Here is a 20101-nt window from a genome sequence, read left to right as displayed (position 1 = left end):
TACAACCTTCTTTACTGTCCAAGGGCAATGATGGCATGCCACGCCCAACATGGTCTAACCCTTGTATGTTGTCCAATTGCAACGATGAAATGCCATGCCCAACATAGTTTGAGTGTGTATGTTGTCTAAGGGATATAATGGCATGCCATGCCCAATATCGTCTAACCATCTATCCTATCCAAGGGTGATGATGGCATTCGATGCCTGACATCGTCCGATCGTGTTTGCTGTCAATGAGCAATGATGACATGTCATACTGACGTTGTCCGAACGTGTGTACTGCACAAGGGAAATAATGACATGCCACGCCCGACATGATATGACCATGTGTGCTGCCCAAGTGTCATGTGGTCCTGTCACGCCTTACATGGTCAAATTGTGTGTGCTACACAAGGGCGATTATAACATGCCATGCCCGACATCATTCGTTCGTGTGTGCAGTCCAAAGGCGATGATGGCATGCCACGTCAATGTCGTTCGAGCGTGTGTGTTGTCCAAAGGAAAATGATGGCATTTAACGCCCGACTTTGTCCGACCGTGTGTGCTGCCCTAAAGCAATGATTGCATTGCCATGCCCAATGTCGTTCGACCGTGTGTGCATTCCAAGGGAGATGATAACATGCCACGCATGACGTCTTCCGATTGTGTATGTTATACAAGGTCGATGATTGCGTACCCGGACTGACATTGTCTGACCCTATGTACTTTATTCAAGGGAGATGATCGCCTGCCATAACCGACATCGTCTGACCGTGTGTGGTGGCCAAGGGAGATGATGGCATGCCACGCCCGACATAGTTCGATAGTGTATTCTATCTAAGGGCGATGAAGGCATATTACGCCCAACGTCATTCAATTGCGTGTGCTGCTCAAAGGAGAAGATGGCATGTTACGCCAGACGTCGTCCGACCATATGTGTTGCCCAATGGCAATGATGGCAGGCATGCCCGATATCATCCGAACATAGATGCTACCCAAGGTCCATGCGAGCATGCAACACCAGACAACGTCCGATCGTGTATGATTTCCAAGGACGATGATAACATGCCACGCCCGCCATCGTCCAATCGTGTATGCTTTCAAAGGGCAATGATGGCATTGCCACGGCAAACATCGTCTTATTGTATGTGCTATACAAGGGAGATGATTGCATGTCATGCCTGACATCTTCAGTCTGTGTGTGTAGTGCAAAGGTGATGATAGCGTGCCACATTGACGTTGTCCGACCGTGTATGGTGTTCAAAGGGAAATTATGTCATTCATAGCCCAATGCCGTCCGATTCTTTGTGGTGCCTATGGGAAATGATAACATTTACACGCCAAACATCATCCGACCATTTGTGCAGTCCAAGGGCGATGATAAAAAGGCACACCCGACGTAGTATGATCGTGTATGCTTACAAAGGATGATGATTGCATGCCATGACCGGCATAGTCCTAGCGTGTGTGCTTCCCAAGGGTAATGATGCCATGTCAAGCCTTACGTAGTCTAAACATGTATGCTTTTCAAGCATGATGATGGCAAGCCATGCCCGACGTCGTCTGACCGTGTAAGTTGTCCAAGGGTGATGATGACATTCCATGCCCGATGTCGTCCGATCGTCTTTTGCTGTCCATGGGCAATGATGGCATGTCACACCCGACATCGTCCGAACGTGTGTACTGCACAAGGGCAATAACAACATGCCACGCCCGATGTCAGCCAACCATGTGCCGCCCAAGTGCCACGCAGGCATGCCACGCCCTACGTGGTAAGATCATGTGTGCTGCACAAGGGCGATGATGGCATGGCATTCTAGACTTCATTCGTCCGTGTGTGCAGTCCAAAGGCGATGATGACATGCCACCTCAACGTCGTTCGACCATGTGTGTTTTCCAAACGATAATAATGTCATTTAATGCCCGACTTTGTCCGACCGTGTGTCCATCCCAATCGAGATGATAGCATTGCCATGCCAAATGTCGTTCGATCGTGTGTTCATTCCAAAGGAGATGATAACATGCCACGCGTGATGTCTTCCGACCGTGTATATTGTCCAAGGCCGATGATTGTGTTCCACGCTCGACATCATCTTACCCCCTATAAGCTATCCAAGTGAGATGGTGGCCTGCAATGCCCGATGTTGTACGACCGTGTGTGCTGGACAAGCGCCATGATGGCATGCCACACCCGACGTAGTTCAACCGTGTGTTTTCTCCAAGGACGAATATGGCATATTATGCCCAACGTCGCCAATAATATGTGCTGCCAAATGACGATGAAGGTATGACATGCCCAACGTCATCCTACAGTGTGTGCTACCTTAGGTTCATACGTGCATGCCACACCCGACAATATCCGATCGTGTGTGCTGTCCAATGGCGATGATTATATTCCACGCCCGACGCGGTCCTATGGTGTATGCTTTCCAAGGGCGATGATGGCATTTCCATGGCTGACGTCCCTTGACTGTGTGTTCTGTACAAGGGCGATCATAACATGCCATTCCCGACACCATCAATCGGTGTGTGAAGTCCAAAGGTGATGATAGCATGAAATGTCGACGTCGTATGACCGTGTATACTATAAAAATGGTAATGATGGCATTTAATGCTCGACTTCGTCCAATCGTATGTGTTGCCCATGGGCAATGATAGTATTGCCACGTCCAATATTGTACGACCATTTGTGCAATCCAAAGGTGATGATAATATACCACGCCCCATAGTCCGATCGTGTATGCTATCCAAGGGGGATGATTGCATGCCATCCCTGACGTAGTCCTACCTTGTGTGCTTCCCAAGGGCAATGATGGAATACCACGCCTAACCTAGTTCGACCTTGTATGCTATCCAAGGGAGATGATAGCATGCCACGCTCAACATCGTCCACCGTGTGTGCTGTGCAAGGGCGAATATGGCATTTCACGCATGACATTGTCTGACCGGTGTGCTTCCTAATAGCGATGATGGCATGCCTCGCCCGACGTCATCCGACCATGTGTGCTTCCCAAGGTCCATGGAGGCATGCCATGCCCAATGTCGTTCGATCCTGTGTGTTGTTCAAGGGCAATGATAACATGCCACGCTCGACATCGTTCAATCATGTATGATTTCAAAGGGTGATGAGAACATGCTATAACTGACATAGTACGACTGTGTGTGCTGTCCAAGGGTAATGATGGCATGCCACGCCCGATGTGTACGAACCTATGTGTGCTATCAAAGGGCGATGATCGCATGCCATGCCCGACGTAGTGCAATCGTGTGTTCTCTCCAAGGGCGATGATCGCATGCCACGCTCAATGTCGTCCGACCGTGTGTGGTGTCCAAAGGTGAGATGACATGCCACACCAGACATCACCTGACCATGTATGCTTCAGAAGTGCGATGATGGCATTTAATGCTCGACGTCGTCCGATATTGTTTGCTGCGGGCCATTTGGGCATGCCACGCCCGATGTCGTCCTACTATATGTGCAGTACAAGGGCGATGAGGGCATGACACGATCGATGTCATCTGACCGTGTGTGCTGCAAAGGACCATGCTGGCATGCCACGCCTAATGTCGTACTATCTTGTGTGCTGTCCAAGGGCGGTGATGAAATCTAAATCCCAACATCGTCCGACCGTTTGTGCTGTACAAGGGCGATGATGGGATTCCACTCACGACATTGTATGTCCGTGTGTGCAACACAAATGCCATGTTGTCATGCCACGTCGATGTCATCTAACCGTGTTTTCTTTCCAAAAGGCAATAATAGCATTTAACACCCTACTTCGTCAAACTGTGTGTGCTGCCTAAGGGCGATGATAGCATTGCCACACCCAATGTTGTCCGAAGGGAAATGATGGCATGCCATGCCCGACGTTGTCCCATTATTTGTGCATTCCAAGGTTGAAGATGGCATGACACGCCTGACGTCATCCGACCACGTGTGCTTCCTAATGGAGATGATGGAATTCCACTCACGACGTCATACGACCATGTGTGATGCGCAATGGCCATGTGAGCACGCCACACCCGACCTTGTTCGTTCGTGTGTGCAATTCAAAGGTGATAATGGCATGACACATCAACGTTGTCCGACTGTGTGTGCAGTCTAAAGGGCAATGATGGCATTAAACGTTCTACGTAGTCCTACCGTGTGTGCTGCCCAAGGGCGATGATAGCATCACAACACTCAATATCGTGCGACAGTGTGTGCATTCCAAACGAGATGATAACATCCCACACCCGACGTTTTCCTATCGTTCATACTTTCCAAGGGCGATGATGGCATGCCTTGCCCGACGTCGTCTGTCCTTGTCTATGTTTTCCAAGGAAAATGATGGCATTCCACACCCGAAGTAGTTCGACCGTGTATGTTTTCCAAGGGCGATGATGGCATGTCACGCCCGACGTCGTCCCATTGTGTGTGCACTCCAAGTGCGGAGGTTGTATGGCATGCTCTACATTGTCCAACCGCATGTTCCGCCCAATGTAGATGATGGCATGCCACGCCCGACATCATCCGGCCATGTATGCTGCCAAGGTCCATGCAGGCATGAAATGCCCGACATCTTTCAATCGTGTGTGCTCTTCAAGAACATTGATAACATACCACGCCCAACATCCGACCGCGTGTGCTGTGCAAGGGCGAATATGGCATTTCACGCACGATATTGTCTGACCGGTGTGCTTCCTAATAGCGATGATGGCATGCCTCGCCCGACGTCATCCGACCATCTGTACTTCCCAAGGTCCATGGAGGCATGCCATGCCCAATGTCGTTCGATCCTGTGTGTTTTTCAAGGGCAATGATAACATGCCACGCTCGACATCGTTCAATCATGTATGATTTCAAAGGGTGATGAGAACATGCTATAACTGACGTAGTACGACTGTGTGTGCTGTCCAAGGGTAATGATGGCATGCCACGCCCGATGTGTACGAACCTGTGTGTGCTATCAAAGGGCGATGATCGCATGCCATGCCCGACGTAGTGCAATCGTGTGTTCTCTCCAAGGGCGATGATCGCATGCCACGCTCAATGTCGTCCGACCGTGTGTGGTGTCCAAAGGTGAGATGACATGCCACACAAGACATCACCTGACCATGTATGCTTCAGAAGTGCGATGATGGCATTTAATGCTCGACGTCGTCCGATATTGTTTGCTGCGGGCCATTTCGGCATGCCACGCCCGATGTCGTCCTACTATATGTGCAGTACAAGGGCGATGAGGGCATGCCACGATCGATGTCGTCCGACCGTGTGTGCTGCAAAGGACCATGCTGGCATGCCACGCCTAATGTCGTACTATCTTGTGTGCTGTCCAAGGGCGATGATGAAATCTAAATCCCAACATCGTCCGACCGTTTGTGCTGTACAAGGGCGATGATGGGATTCCACTCACGACATTGTATGTCCGTGTGTGCAACACAAATGCCATGTTGTCATGCCACGTTGATGTCATCTAACCGTGTTTTCTTTCCAAAAGGCAATAATGGCATTTAACGCCCTACTTCGTCAAACTGTGTGTGCTGCCTAAGGGCGATGATAGCATTGCCACACCTAATGTTGTCCGAAGGGAAATGAAGGCATGCCATGCCCGACGTTGTCCCATTATTTGTGCATTCCAAGGGTGAAGATGGCATGACACGCCTGACGTCATCCGACCACGTGTGCTTCCTAATGGAGATGATGGAATTCAACTCACGACGTCATACGACCATGTGTGATGCATAATGGCCATGCGAGCACGCCACGCCCGACCTTGTTCGTTCGTGTGTGCAATTCAAAGGTGATAATGGCATGACACATCAACGTCGTCCGACTGTGTGTGCAGTCTAAAGGGCAATGATGGCATTAAACGTTCTACGTAGACCTACCGTGTGTGCTGCCCAAGGGCGATGATAGCATCACAACACTCAATATTGTGCGATAGTGTGTGCATTCCAAAGGAGATGATAACATCCCACACCCGACGTTTTCCTGTCGTTCATACTTTCCAAGGGCGATGATGGCATGCCATGCCCGACGTTGTCTGTCCTTGTCTATGTTTTCCAAGGAAAATGATGGCATTCCACACCCGAAGTAGTTCGACCGTGTATGTTTTCCAAGGGCGATGATGGCATGTCACGCCCGACGTCGTCCCATTGTGTGTGCACTCCAAGTGCGGAGGTTGTATGGCATGCTCTACATTGTCCAACCGCATGTTCCGCCCAATGTAGATGATGGCATGCCACACCCGACATCATCCGGCCATGTATGCTGCCAAGGTCCATGCAGGCATGAAATGCCCGACATCTTTCAATCGTGTGTGCTCTTCAAGAACATTGATAACATACCACGCCCAACATCGTCTGATCGTGTATGCTTTCCAATGGTGATGATGGCATGCCACGCTTGACGTTGTTCGATCGTGTGTGCATTCCAAGGGCGATGATGATATTGCCACCGTCGACGGCGTTCGACCTTATATGCTGCCCAAGGGACATCATGTCATGCCATGCCCGACTTAGTCCTATCATGTGTGCTGTCCAATTGAAATTATGGCATTTCCACGGACGACGCCGTGTCACCGTGTGTGCTAACCATGGGCGATGATAATATGACACGCCTGATGTCGTACGACCATCTGTGTTATTCAAGGGAAATGATGGCATGCTACGCCCAACGTAGTTTGACCGTGTATGCTTCCCAATAACAATGATTCCATGCCCCGCTTGACTTCATCTGACTCTTGGTGTTTCCCAAGGGCAATGATGGAATTGCATGCTTGACGTCGTGTGATGTGGTATGTTGTCCAAGGGCGATGATGGCATGCCACGCCCGACATCGTTTCACCCTGTTTATGTTGTCCAATTGCGAAGATGGAATGCCACGCCCGATATCCTTCGATTGTGTGTTCATTCCAAGGGAGAAAATCACATGACACGCTCGATGTAGTCCGACCATGTATAATGTTCAAGGGCGATTATGGCATGCCAAGACCGACATCGTTTGACTGGTATTCTTTCCAAGGGCGATGATGGCATGTCACGCCCGCCGTCGTCTGACCATGTGTGCTGCCCAAGGGCGATGATGGCATGTCATGCCTGACGTTGTCCTATTGTGTGTGTTGCACGAGGCGATAATGGCATGCCATGCACAACGTCATTAGATCACGTGTGCTTCCAAAAGGCCATGTGGGCATGTATCGCCCTACGTGGTCCAATCATAAGGCGATGATAATATGCAACACCCGATGTCGTTTGATCATGTATGCTTTCCAAGGGTGCTGATTGGATAACACACCCGACATTACTCGTCGGTGTGTGCTTCCCAAGGGAGATTATGCCATGCCACGGCCGACATAGTTCGATCACATAAGTCTTCAAAGGTCTTTGATGGAATGCCATGGTCGACGCCATCCGACCGTATGTGTTATCTAAGAACAATGAAAACATCTAACGCCCAATGTTGTTCGATCATATATGCTGCATAAGGACAATAATGGCATGTAAATCACGACGTAGACTATCCACGTGTGTATTCAAATGGCGATGATGGCATGGCACGTCGATTTGATCCTACCATTTGTGTTGTCCAAAGGGAAATGATGACATTTGTTGCCCGATGCGTCCATTTGTGTGTTCAATCAAAAGGCGATGATGTCATTCCATGTCAACGTCGTTCGACCGTGTGTACTGTCTAAAGGGAAATGATGGCATTTAACGCCTGACGACGTCCGACTGTGTGTGGTGCCCAAGGGCGATGATAGCATTACCATTCCAACGTCATCTAACCGTGTGTCTAGTCCAAGGGCGATGATAACATGCAAAGCCCAACATAGTTTGAAAGAGTATGTTGTCCAAGGGCGATGATGGTATGCCACGCCTAACGTTATTCGACCCTGTCTAAGTTGTTCATGGGCGATGATTGCGTGCCACGCCCATCGCCGTTTGAACTTATGTTCTGGACAAAGTCCATGATGTCATGCCTCTCCTAATGTTCTCTGACCGTATATGCTATCCAAGTGAGATGATGGCATACAACAACGAAGTCGTCCCACCGTGTATGCTTTCCAAGGGAAAAGATGTCATGTCATGCCTGACATTATCCCACCGCTTGTGCTTCCCAATGGCGATGATGGCATAGCACGCATGATCTCGTCCCACTATGTATGATTTCATAAGGAGATGATGGCATCCCACGCCTGACATCATCCAACCATGTGTGCTACCTAAGGGCCATGCAGGCATGCCATGCCCGACATCGTACGATCGTGTGTGATGTCCAAGGGCGATGATAACCTATAACGCCTGACATCGTCCATTTGTGTATACTTTCCAAGGGTTGTGATAACATGTCATACTCGACGTAGTCCAAGTGCTGCCCAAGGATGATTATAGCACTGCCAAGGCTGACATAGTCCGATCGTGTGTGATGTCCAGGGGAGATGATAACATGTCATTTTTGACGTCGTCCAACTATGTATTCTATCAAAGGGCGTTGATTACATTATATGTCGGACGTCGTGCGACCCTTTGTATGCTTCCTAAAGTCGATGAATGCCTGCCACGCCTAACGTAGTCCAACCGTGTGTACGTTGTCCAATTGCAATGATTGCATGCCATGCCTTTCATCATCCGATCATGTGTTCATTCTAAGGGCGATTATGTCATGCCACGCCCGACGTAGTTCTTCGTATATTCTATTCAAGGGTGATGATAGCATGCCACGCCTGACGTAGTACGACCGTGTGTGTTGTTCAAGCATCATGATGGCATGCCACGCTAGACTTCATTCGATTGTGTATGCAGCACAACGACAATGAGCGCATGCCACGCCCGATGTCGTTCGTCCGTATGTGCAATCAGAAGGCAAAGATGTTATGCCATGTCGACGTTATCCAACCGTCTATATTGTCGAAAAGGCAATGATGGCTTTTAACGCCCGACTGTGTGTGGTGCCCAAGGGAGATGATGACATTGTCATGCCCAACGACGTTCGACCATGTGTGCAGTCCAAGGGCGATTATAACATGCCTCGCCCAACATCGTTCGACTGTGTATGTTCACCAAGGGCTATTATGGTATGCCATACCCGACGTTATTTGACCCTGTCTATGTTGTTCGAGGGCGATGATTGCTTTCCACGCCCGACGTTGTTCGACAGTGTTTTCTAGACATGGACCATGATGGCATGCCTCGCCTGACAATCTCCAACGGTATATGTTGTCAAACTGTGTCGATGGAATACCACGCCAAAGTCGTCCCACAGTGTGTGCTGTCCAAGGGCAAAGATGGCATGTCACGCCCGACGTCATTCGACCGCATGTGCTTCCCAATGGCGATGATGGCATAGCACACACAATCTCCTACCACCATGTATGTTCTCCAAAGGAGAAGATGTCATCCCACGCCTGATGTAAACCAACTATATGTGCTGCCCAAGGGACATGCTGGCATGCCAAGCCCGACATCCTTCGATCATGTGTGATGTCCGAGGGCAATGACAACATGTAAAGCCCGACATCGTCAAGTCGTGTATTCTTTCCGAGGGATATGATAATATGTCACACCCGATTTAGTCCGACCATGTATATTGTCAAAGGGTAATGATCGCATTTAACTTCTGTTGTCGTCTGACTGTGTGTGCTTCCGAACGGCAATTATATCATTGCCAAGGCTGATGTAGTCTGATCGTGTGGGCTGTCCAAGGGAGATGATGTCATGTCATTCCTTAAGTCGTTCAACCATGTATTCTATCCAAGGGCGATAATAACATTCCATGACGATGAATTCTTCCCATGGGAGATGAATGCCTGCCATGCTTGACGTAGTCCGACCGTGTGTGCTATGCAAAGGCCATGATTGCATGCCACTCTCGATGTCGTCTAACCATGTATGTGGTCCAAAGAGCGATGATAGCAAGCCAAGCCCGACGTCATTCGACCCTCTGTGCTTCTAAGATCTATGATTGCATGTCATGCCCGACGTCATCCGAACTTGTGTGCTGCACAATGAAGATAATAGCATTCCACGCACGACCTCATCCAACCATGTGTGCTGCCAAAGGGCCATGTGGGCATGCCACACCCTACGTGGTCCAATTGTGTGTTCAATAAAAGGGTGATGATAACATGCCACGCTGATGTCGTCTAATCGTGTATGCTTTCCAAAACTATGATGGGATGCCACACCGGACGTAGTCTTATCGTGTGTGTTGTCGAAGGTGATGATGGTATGCCACGCTCAACGTCATCCAACCGTGTGTGCTTCCCAAGGACCATGCTGTCATACCATGCCTAACATTGTCTGACCCTGTGTTCTAGCCAAAGACAATGATTGCATCTAACGTTTGAAATTGTGTGACCGTGTGTTCTGCACAAAAGAAATAATGGCATGCCACACTCGATGTAATTTTTTGGTGTGTGAATTCCAAAGGCAATGATGGCATACTACGTCGATATTGTCTTACCATGTGTGTTGTCCAAAGGGAAATGATTACATTTAACGCATGACATTTTTGGACTAGGTCTGCTGCCCAAGGTCGATGATCGAATTGCCACGGTCTACATCATCTGATCGTGTCTACTGGACAAGGGCCATGATGGCATGCCACGCCCAATGTATTCCGACCATGTATTTCTGTCCAAGGGCGTTGATGGAATGTCACGCCAATATCGGCCCACCATGTATGTTATCTAAGTGCAAAGATGGAATGTCACTCTCGACTTCATCCAACAACGTGTGCTGCCCAATGGCCTTGCAGGCACGTGACGCCCGACGTCGTCCGATCGTGTGTGCTGTCAAAGGGCGATGATAAATTGCCACACCAGACGTTGTCCGATTATGTATACTCTCCAAAGGAAATGATGGCATTCAACGCCCAACGTCGGCCCATCGTGTGTGCATTCCAAGGCCAATGATGGCATTGCCACAACCGACATCGTCTGATCGTGTGTGCTACGAAAGGGCAATGATGGCATGCCACGCCCGACTTCTTCCATCCGTGTGTACATTCTAAAGCCAATGATGTCATGCCATGTCGACGTTGTTCGATCATGTGTGCTGTCCAAGGGCGATGATAGCATTACCACGACAAACGTCGGAACGTGTGTGCAGTCCAAGGGATATGATATCATGACACGCTTGATGTCATGGGACAGTTTACGTTTTCCATGGGTGATGATGGCATTCTACGACTGATATTGTCCTACCCTGTGTATGTTGTCCAATGGTGATAATGGTCAGCCACACCCGACAGTATGTGCTAGCCAAGGTCCATGATGGTATGCCACGCCCGCCGTAGTCCGACCGTGTGTGATGTCCAAGGGTGATGATTTCATGCCACGCCTGACGTGATTCCACCATTTGTCCTGTCCAAGGGCGATGATTGCATGACACGCCTGGCATTTCCGACTGTGGGTGCTGCCAAAGGGCTATGCGAACATGCCACGCCCGATGTCGACTGATCTTGTGTGTTTTCCAAGGGCGATGATAACAAGGCATGCCACGCTAGACTTTATCAGACTCTTTGTGCAGTCCAAGGGCGATGATGGCATCCACAGCCGACGTTGTCCCATCGTGTTTTCTATCCAAGGGAAAAGATGGCATGTGACGCCTGAGGTCGTCCGACTGCGTGTGCTGCCCAATGTCGCTGATGGTATGCCATGCTCGACATCATCCGACCATGTGTGCACAATTAAGGGAAATGTTAAATTGAACGGGAGAAAATATTTTAATCATAAAATATATTATATAACATTAAATTTTACATTCTCAGATGTGTTACCAAGGTATTTCGAACTTAAAAATCTATTTTCTTTTATTAGTTTCATAGCAATAAAGAATAACAATTTTCTTCAAAATTGGGGAAATTCAAAATTGAATGGGTTAAAAGTTGTTTTTTGGAAAATTGACTAGTCCTAGCCGCCTATTGCTATTTGTTCCGTAATCTCAAAAAAATAACCATATTGAGATAAAAATTTACCTCAATCGGACATCCGAGTCAAAGGTTATGGCCACTTCAAATTTCACAAATATACAACTAATTTTTTTGAGCTTCAATCTTTGATTTAGTTACACTTCAAATGATTGAAACTTTTGGCTCGAATATCCATTTGACGCAATTTTGTTTTTATTCTGCATATTTTTGAGATAGACTTTGTCATATCCATAATTTGGTTTAGTTTTTTTTAACAAAATATTAATATATCTTTATTTATATAAAATAATATAAATGTAAAACTAGAAAACTAATATACTTCGTGCCGTATTAAGTTAAAAATTTAAGACTAGTACAACACGATAGGAAAAACTAGAAGATATATTAGATTAGTTCGAATGTGATAACCATAATCGATAATGGCATGCCACGCACGCATATATTGATCAAAAGTGCTGCCCCAGGGAAATGGGCATCTAACACCCGACGTCGTCCGACCATGTGTGCTGCCCAAGTACAATAATAGTATGCCACGCCCGATGTCGTCTGACCGTGTTTGCTGCCCAAGGTCCATAATCTAATGCAACAACTGACGTAGTCTAATTCCTGTGTGCTATCCAAGGGTGTGATGGCATTGCTATGGTAGACATCATTTAACCATGTGTGCTTACCATGGGCGATGATGGCATGGCACGTTCAATGTCATTTTAGCGTGTATGCTATCCAAGGGCGTTGATAACATGCAAAGCCCAACATCGTTTGAAAGAGTATGTTGTCCAAGGGCGATGATGGTATGCCACGCCCTACGTTATTCGACCCTGTAAAAGTTGTTCATGGGCGATGATTGCGTGCCACGCCCATCGCCGTTTGAACTTATGTTCTGGACAAAGGCCATGATGTCATGCCTCTCCTAATGTTCTCTGACCATATATGCTATCCAAGTGAGATGATGGCATACAACAACGAAGTCGTCCCACCGTGTGTGCTTTCCAAGGGCAAAGATGTCATGTCATGCCTGACATTATCCCACCGCTTGTGCTTCCCAATGGCGATGATGGCATAGCACGCATGATCTCGTCCCACTATGTAAGATTTCATAAGGAGATGATGGCATCCCACGCTTGACGTCATCCAACCATGTGTGCTACCTAAGGGCCATGCAGGCATGTCATGCCCGACATCGTACGATCGTGTGTGATGTCAAAGGGTGATGATAACCTATAACGCCTGACATCGTCCATTTGTGTATACTTTCCAAGGGTTGTGATAACATGTCATACTCGACGTAGTCCAAGTGCAATGATCACATCTAACGCCCATCGTCGTCCGACTGTATGTGCTGCCCAAGGATGATTATAGCACTGCCAAGGCTGACATAGTCCGATCGTGTGTGATGTCCAGGGGAGATGATAACTTGTCATTCTTGACGTCGTCCAACTATGTATTCTATCCAAGGGCGTTGATTACATTATATGTCGGACGTCGTGTGACCCTTTGTATGCTTCCTAAGGTCGATGAATGCCTGCCACGCCTAACGTAGTCCAACCGTGTGTACGTTGTCCAATTGCAATGATTGCATGCCATGCCTTTCATCATCCGATAATGTGTTCATTCTAAGGGCGATTATGGCATGCCACGCCCGACGTAGTTCTTCGTATATTCTATTCAAGGGCGATGATAGCATGCCACGCCCGACGTAGTACGACCGTGTGTGTTGTTCAAGCAACATGATGGCATGCCACGCTAGACTTCATTCGATTGTGTATGCAGCACAACGGCAATGAGCGCATGCCACGCCCGATGTCGCTCGTCCGTGTGTGCAATCCAAAGGCGAAGATGTTATGCCATGTCGACGTTATCCAACCGTCTATATTGTTTAAAAGGCAATGATGGCTTTTAACGCCCGACTGTGTGTGGTGCCCAAGGGAGATGATAGCATTGTCATTCCCAATGACGTTCGACCATGTGTGCAGTCCAAGGGCGATTATAACATGCCTTGCCCAACATCGTTCGACTGTGTATGTTCACCAAGGGCTATAATGGTATGCCATACCCGACGTTATTTGACCCTGTCTGTGTTGTTCCAGGGCGATGATGGCTTTCCACGCCCGACGTTGTTCGACAGTGTTTTCTTGACAAGGACCATGATGGCATGCCTCGCCTGACGTTCTCCAACCATATATGTTGTCAAACTGTGTTGATGGCATACCACGCCGAAGTCGTCCCACTGTGTGCTGTCCAAGGGCAAAGATGGCATGTCACGCCCGACGTCATTCGACCGCATGTGCTTCCCAATAGCGATGATGGCATAGCACGCACAATCTCCTACCACCATGTATGTGCTCCAAAGGCAAAGATGTCATCCCACGCCTGATGTAAACCAACTATATGTGCTGCCCAAGGGACATGCTGGCATGCCAAGCCCGACATCCTTCGATCGTGTGTGATGTCCGAGGGCAATGACAACATGTAACGCCCGACATCGTCAAGTCGTGTATTCTTTCCGAGGGAGATGATAACATGTCACACCCGATTTAGTCCGACCATCTATATTGTCCAAGGGTAATAATCGCATTTAACGCCTGTTGTCGTCTGACTGTGTGTGGGGCTGAACCGCAATTATATCATTGCCAAGGCTGATGTAGTCCGATCGTGTGGGCTGTCCAAGGGAGATGATATCAAGTCATTCCTTATGTCATTCGACCATGTATTCTATCCAAGGGCGATAATAACATTCCATGATGATGAATTCTTCCCATGGGGGATGAATGCCTGCCATGCTTGACGTAGTCCGACCGTGTGTGCTATGCAAAGGCCATCATTGCGTGCCACTCTCGATGTCGTCTAACCATGTATGTGGTCCAAAGGGCGATGATAGCAAGCCAAGCCCGATGTCATTCGACCCTCTGTGCTTCTAAGATCTATGATTGCATGTCATGCCCGACGTCATCCGAACGTGTGTGCTGCACAATGAAGATAATGGCATTCCACGCACGACCTCATCCAACCATGTGTGCTGCCAAAGGGCCATGTGGGCATGCCACACCCTACGTGGTCCAATTGTGTGTTCAATAAAAGGGTGATGATAACATGCCACGCCGATGTCGTCTAATCGTGTATGCTTTCCAAAACGATGATGGGATGCCACACCCAACGTAGTCTTATCGTGTGTGTTGTCGAAGGTGATGATGGTATACCACGCTCAACGTCATCCAACCGTGTGTACTTCCCAAGGACCATGCAGTCATACCATGCCTAACATCGTCTGACCCTCTGTTCTAGCCAAGGACAATGATTGCATCTAACGTTTGAAATTGTGTGACCGTGTGTTCTGCACAAAAGAAATAATGGCATGCCACACCCGATGTCATTTTTTGGTGTGTGAATTCCAAAGGCAATGATGGCATACTACGTCGATATTGTCTTACCATGTGTGTTGTCCAAAGGGAAATGATGACATTTAACGCATGACATTTTTGGACTAGGTCTGCTGCCCAAGGTCGATGATCGAATTGACACGGTCTACATCATCTGATCGTGTCTGCTGGACAAGGGCCATGATGGCATGCCAAGCCCAATGTATTCCGACCATGTATTTCTATCCAAGGGCGTTGATGGAATGGCACGCCAATATCGGCCCACCATGTGTGTTGTCTAAGTGCAAAGATGGAATGTCACTCTCGACTTCATCCAACAACGTGTGCTGCCCAATGGCCTTGCAGGCACGTGACGCCCGACGTCGTCCGATCGTGTGTGCTGTCAAAGGGCGATGATAACTTGCCACACCCAACGTTGTCTGATTATGTATACTCTCCAAAGGAAATGATGGCATTCCACGCCCAACGTTGGCCCATCGTGTGTGCATTCCAAGGCCAATGATGGCATTGCCACAATCGACATCGTCCGATCGTGTGTGCTACGAAAGGGCAATGATGGCATGCCACGCCCGACTTCTTCCATCCGTGTGTACATTCCAAAGCCAATGATGGCATGCCATGTCGACGTTGTTCGATCATGTGTGCTGTCCAAGGGCGATGATAGCATTACCACGACAAATGTCGAAACGTGTGTGCAGTCCAAGGGATATGATATCATGACACGCTTGATGTCATGGGACAGTATACGTTGTCCATGGGTGATGATGGCATTCTACGACTGATATTGTCCTACCCTGTGTATGTTGTCCAATGGTGATAATGGTCAGCCACACCCAACAGTATGTTCTAGCCAAGGTCCATGATGGTATGTCACGCCCGCCGTAGTCCGACCGTGTATGATGTCCAATGGTGATGATTGCATACCACGCCTGACGTGATTCCATCATTTGTCCTGTCTAAGGGCGATGATTGCATGCCACGCCTGGCATTTCCGACTGTGGGTGCTGCCAAAGGGCTATGCAAACATGCCACGCCCGATGTCGACTTATCTTATGTGTTTTCCAAGGGCGATGATAACATGGCATGCCACGCTAGACTTTATCAGACTCTGTGTGCAGTCCAAGGGCGATGATGGCATCCACACCCGACATTGTCCCATCGTGTTTTCTATCCAAGGGCAAAGATGGCATGTGACACCTGAGGTCGTCCGACTGCGTGTGCTGCCCAATGTCGCTGATGGTATGCCATGCTCGACATCGTCCGACCATGTGTGCACAATTAAGGGAAATGTTAAATTGAACGGGAGAAAATATTTTAATCATAAAATATATTATATAACATTAAATTTTACATTCTCAGATGTGTTACCAAGGTATTTCGAACTCAAAAATCTATTTTCTTTTATTAGTTTCATAGCAATAAAGAATAACAATTTTCTTCAAAATTGGGGAAATTCAAAATTGAATGGGTTAAAAGTTGTTTTTTGGAAAATTGACTAGTCCTGACCGCCTATTGCTATTTGTTCCGTAATCTCAAAAAAATAACCCTATTGAGATAAAAATTTACCTCAATCGGACATTTGAGTAAAAGGTTATGGCCACTTCAAATTTCACAAATATACAACTAATTTTTTTGAGCTTCAATCTTTGATTTAGTGACACTTCAAATGATTGAAATTTTTGGCTCGAATATCCGTTTGACGCAATTTTGTTTTTATTCTGCATATTTTTGAGATATAGTTTGTCATATCCATAATTTTGTTTATTTTTTTAACAAAATATTAATATATCTTTATTTATATAAAATAATATAAATGTAAAACTAGAAAACTAATATACTTCGTGCCGTATTAAGTTAAAAATTTAAGACTAGTACAACACGATAGGAAAAACTAGAAGATATATTACATTAGTTCGAATGCGATAACCATAATCGATAATGGCATGCCACGCACGCATATATTGATCAAAAGTGCTGTCCTAGGGAAATGGGCATCTAACACCCGACGTCGTCCGACCGTGTGTGCTGCCCAAGTACAATAATAGTATGCCACGCCCGATGTTGTCTGACCGTATTTGCTGCCCAAGGTCCATGATCTAATGCAACAACTGACGTAGTCTAATCCTGTGTGCTATCCAAGGGTGTGATGGCATTGCTATGGTAGACATCATTTAACCACGTGTGCTTACCATGGGCGATGTTGGCATGGCACGTTCAATGTCATTTTACCATGTATGCTATCCAAGGGAGATGAAAACATGCAAAGCCCAACATCGTTTGAAAAAGTATGTTTTCCAAGGGCGATGATGGTATGCCACGCCTGACGTTATTCGACCCTGTCTAAGTTGTTCATGGGCGATGATTGCGTGCCACGCCCATCGCCGATTGAACTTATGTTCTGGACAAAGGCCATGATGTCATGCATCTCCTAATGTTCCCTGACCATATATGCTATCCAAGTGAGATGATGGCATACAACAACGAAGTCGTCCCACCGTGTGTGCTTTCCAAGGGCAAAGATGTCATGTCATGCCTGACATTATCCCACCGCTTGTGCTTCCCAATGGCGATGATGGCATAGCACGCATGATCTCGTCCCACTATGTATGATTTCATAAGGAGATGATGGCATCCCACGCCTGACGTCATCCAACCATGTGTGCTACCTAAGGGCCATGCAGGCATGCCATACCCGACATCGTACGATCGTGTGTGATGTCAAAGGGCGATGATAACCTATAACGCCTGACATCGTCCATTTGTGTATACTTTCCAAGGGTTGTGATAACATGTCATACTCGACGTAGTCAAAGTTCAATGATCACATCTAACGCCCATCGTCGTCCGACTGTATGTGCTGCCCAAGGATGATTATAGCACTGCCAAGGCTGACATAGTCCGATCGTGTGTGATGTCCAGGGGAGATGATAACATGTCATTATTGACGTCGTCCAACTATGTATTCTATCCAAGGGCGTTGATTACATTATATGTCGGACGTCGTGCGACCCTTTGTATGCTTCCTAAGGTCGATGAATGCCTGCCACGCCTAACGTAGTCCAACCGTGTGTACGTTGTCCAATTGCAATAATTGCATGCCATGCCTTTCATCATCCGATCATGTGTTCATTCTAAGGGCGATTATGGCATGCCACGCCCAACGTAGTACTTCGTATATTCTATTCAAGGGCGATGATAGCATGCCACGCCCGACGTAGTACGACCGTGTGTGTTATTCAAGCATCATGATGGCATGCCACGCTAGACTTCATTCGATTGTGTATGCAGCACAACGGCAATGAGCGCATGCCACGCCCGATGTCGTTCGTCCGTGTGTGCAATCCAAAGGCAAAGATGTTATGCCATATCGACGTTATCCAACCGTCTATATTGTCGAAAAGGCAATGATGGCTTTTAACGCCCGACTGTGTGGTGCCCAAGGGAGATGATAGCATTGTCAAGCCCAACGACGTTCGACCATGTTTGCAGTCCAAGGGCGATTATAACATGCCTCGCCCAACATCCTTCGACTGTGTATGTTCACCAAGGGCTATAATGGTATGCCATACCCGACGTTATTTGACCCTGTGTATGTTGTTCAAGGGCGATGATTGCTTTCCACACCCGACGTTGTTCGAAAGTGTTTTCTAGACAAGGACCATGATGGCATGCCTCGCCTGACGTTCTCCAACTGTATATGTTGTCAAACTGTGTCGATGGCATACAACGCCGAAGTCGTCCCACAGTGTGTACTGTCCAAGGGCAAAGATGGCATGTCACGCCCGACGTCATTCGACCGTATGTGCTTCCCAATGGCGATGATGGCATAGCACGCACAATCTCCTACCACCATGTATGTTCTCCAAAGGCGAAGATGTCATCCCACGCCTGATGTAAACCAACTATATGTGCTGCCCAAGGGACATGCTGGCATGCCAAGCCCGACATCCTTCGATCGTGTGTGATGTCCGAGGGCAATGACAACATGTAACGCCCGACATCGTCAAGTCGTGTATTCTTTCCGAGGGAGATGATAACATGTCACACCCGATTTAGTCCGACCATGTATATTGTCCAAGGGTAATGATCGCATTTAACACCTGTGGTCGTCTGACTGTGTGTGCTGCCGAACGGCAATTATATCATTGCCAAGGCTGATGTAGTCCGATCGTGTGGGCTGTCCAAGGGAGATGATATCATGTCATTCCTTATGTCGTTCGACCATGTATTCTATCCAAGGGCGATAATAACATTCCATGACGATGAATTCTTCCCATGGGAGATGAATGCCTGCCATGCTTGATGTAGTCCGACCGTGTGTGCTATGCAAAGTCCATGATTGCATGCAACTCTCGATGTCGTCTAACCATGTATGTGGTCCAAAGGGCGATGATAGCAAGCCAAGCCCGACGTCATTCGACCTCTGTGCTTCTAAGATCTATGATTGCATGTCATGCCCGACGTCATCCGAACGTGTGTGCTGCACAATGAAGATAATAGCATTCCACGCACGACCTCATCCAACCATGTGTGCTGCCAAAGGGCCATGTGGGCATGCCACACCCTACGTGGTCCAATTGTGTGTTCAATAAAAGGGTGATGATAACATGCCACGCCGATGTCGTCTAATCGTGTATGCTTTCCAAAATGATGATGGGATGACACACCCGACGTAGTCTTATCATGTGTGTTGTCGAAGGTGATTATGGTATGCCACGCTTAACGTTATCCAACCGTGTGTGCTTCCCAAGGACCATGCTGTCATACCATGCCTAACATCATCTGACCCTGAGTTCTAGCCCAGGAGAATGATTGCATCTAACATTTG

Source organism: Solanum lycopersicum, chromosome 12, assembly GCF_036512215.1.
Source record: "Solanum lycopersicum chromosome 12, SLM_r2.1".
Taxonomy (NCBI): Eukaryota; Viridiplantae; Streptophyta; class Magnoliopsida; order Solanales; family Solanaceae; genus Solanum; species Solanum lycopersicum.
Note: the sequence above shows the minus strand (reverse complement) of the source record.